Source organism: Schistocerca americana, chromosome 2 (assembly GCF_021461395.2).
Source record: "Schistocerca americana isolate TAMUIC-IGC-003095 chromosome 2, iqSchAmer2.1, whole genome shotgun sequence".
Classification (NCBI taxonomy): Eukaryota; Metazoa; Arthropoda; class Insecta; order Orthoptera; family Acrididae; genus Schistocerca; species Schistocerca americana.
Window position 1 is genome coordinate 481,087,632 of NC_060120.1, and position 2,772 is coordinate 481,090,403.

The following is a 2,772-nucleotide window of genomic DNA, read 5'->3' on the forward strand; positions in this document are numbered from 1 at the left end:
GCATTGGAGGGTAGTAGGGATCGAACCGGTGTCAAACTCTGATTAGTCTTGTGTAGTGTCATTTACACTGATTGAATCTGCCAGATCGTTTAAATGTGCGTGCGCAATGGCCTGACTGGCTAAGGTCAGAGCCAGCTAACTCTGAAATGGCACAACGCATCGAATTCATTTCTTAACAATTATTTCTCAGTATGACCTACCCTGGAACAACCTTGAAAGCTTTGCAGGCTGATTCTGATCATCCTGTAATTTAGGATCGTTAATTTGTAAAGACGAGTTCTACAATCTTATTAACGTACTTTGTGTATCCTACATTTACGTATGTACAGTCGTGCTCAAAAGTATCCGAACGACCTGACCTGCATTTCGCCTGATTCGCATGCAACCGGCATAAAGCGGCTGTCTAGCAGGTCCTCTAATCGCTCCTTGGTACAGTCGTTTGACTATTGAAAATGGTTCTAACGTGTCACCACTAGAAAATACTGCTCTGTATCGCAGTAACTCAAGATGTAAAGTAACACCACGATCCTACAAATATCAGGGAACACCTTATCATAGATAAGACTGTCCTTAAGGCTTGTAAGCTCACATTTATTACAATAAATGACATACCTGAAATGTTACCACTCTCATTATTACGTCAGATAGGTAATGCACGTAGTAAGTTCGTCATATTCATGATTTCCTCTTCAAAGTAACATACAGTACTTATTATTTAACACAAAATGACATTAAAAATTTAAGTTATCCACGAGCAGCTAGTTGAGAATATGTATGAACTTCAAATGACACGACGAACCGTCTCGTTCTGCATATGGACTCAAACCCAGTTCAGGCAGACTAAGCAAAGATTTCGTGACTGAGGCAAACTAACAGTCATTCCTGATTAGGCATACAGAGAGTAATATACCTCGAATTTAGACAGTATCAGTTAGCAAATATCAACTTTAAATTACATAACGCAAACATTTTTAACGGACACGAATTACTACCCAGCATCTATTGTCCCTGTTAACGAACTACGTGAGATGTTAATTATTGCTTCTTCACAAGTAACTTACTCGAAAGGCTGTGAGGCAAAGTTCTGTGTTGGACAGGGATTCGAACCCAGAACCTAATCGGATTGATATCGAAGCACAAACCAACTGTGACATATCGGATTTTCTCGGCAGTAGCTAGATGTTTTAACTGAAATGACGAGACGAAACAATTTTTTCCTTCCCAGGATTCCAACCCGGCACCTATCGCTGTTATATTCTAGAGAAAACGAACGTTAAATATGGGTTTGTTGCACCAGCAGCGACATGTGAGCATGTTTGAACTAGAATTAATATGACGAAGAGTTCAGTGCTCACTGGGAATAGAGCTCCACACATATCGTTGTTGACTGCATACAAAGAGACGTCAGCTACCGAATTTTTCTCCATCAGCAGCTCGGAATAACATCTTGAACTTACAGTGATCTCGCAAATAGCTATGTGTCCCACCGGGAGTCAAAAACGTCAGACATCGTTAGTGTTGACAACGAATGAAAAAACATTAAAAATCAAAATTATTATCCAACAGCAGATAGGATTTCTCATGCTAAAGCTCGATAGTACATAATGAAATCTTTAGTGCCGGGCCAGGATTCGAACCCATTCACGCGTAATGTGTGGAGATGTTGAGGAATCTGCAGTTTTGAACAAACAACAAATTGTAGCCGAGCTGTATTGTCACGGAGGGATCAAATTCCGCGTTAAGGGCGGTCTGAGTTGCTTTCTCAGTTCAGAACCAGTTTTATTGACATACAGAAGCTCAGATAAAAGATGGAATAAGTGTCCTGTGACCCTACATAGCGTTTGTTTCGTCACTAGAAATAAATAACTAGTATAAGAAAGGTTACTGGTGACAGAGTTTCTACATGTCGCCACTCCAGACTTTATTGTGGTTCAACCTGACGTCTACTTGGCAGAGAAAGAATATCATCTTTAATGTGAATTTCAGACCACACTGCCATTATATCTTCTTCACTTGGTGTAGGTAGAAGAGAATGGAATCTCTCTCTTCCTATCTATAATCATTGACAAAAGTGGGAATCGAACCCAGAACATAGGTATACGAACCTACCATCAGTCCAACAGACCACCAAATCCTCTATCTGTGACTCATTTTTCTATCGTAACACCGTTGCGCCACACTGGATGAGAATTCTGACACACAGGTTCTCTGCAGTAAATTGCAGCATGTTCAGTAAATTCATTTACTTGGTTGAACTAGCTGCCTCGTCTATCCAGTGGATACATTCGACTATTTTGTAATCACCGAAATAAAATCACGTAACTGCCACCTACACAAAACTGCCAACAGTGTAGGATGCAGAAATTTAAATATGAAGTGTTCCTTTCCACTTGAGCTATTCTATTGCGTTATCTGTTTGTAAAAATGGTCGTGCAGCGCAAAAGAAAAGCTGTAACTGTTTCTCTCAGAAGTCTGCATCCGGCCATTTGCATTATCTCGCAGCGCTGTGGTATGCAAAAGTTCTGGAGGACTTGTTGTTCAGCTCTGGAGCTGTTGTAGCTATGTGCAGCTAGTAGTGTAATGGTAAGTGTCGTGCACCATCGATAAGTTGTCGCGAGGTCGAATACATTTACTGCTCAATTTTTTAAAAACTCAATTCTGCTGTCTGCTGAAGTTACCAATCTAATGGAACTTTGAACATAATTCCCTTCACTTCTCAAACCCAAAATAGTCGCATGTGGAAAAAGCAATAACTTCTGTGACATTTTGTTC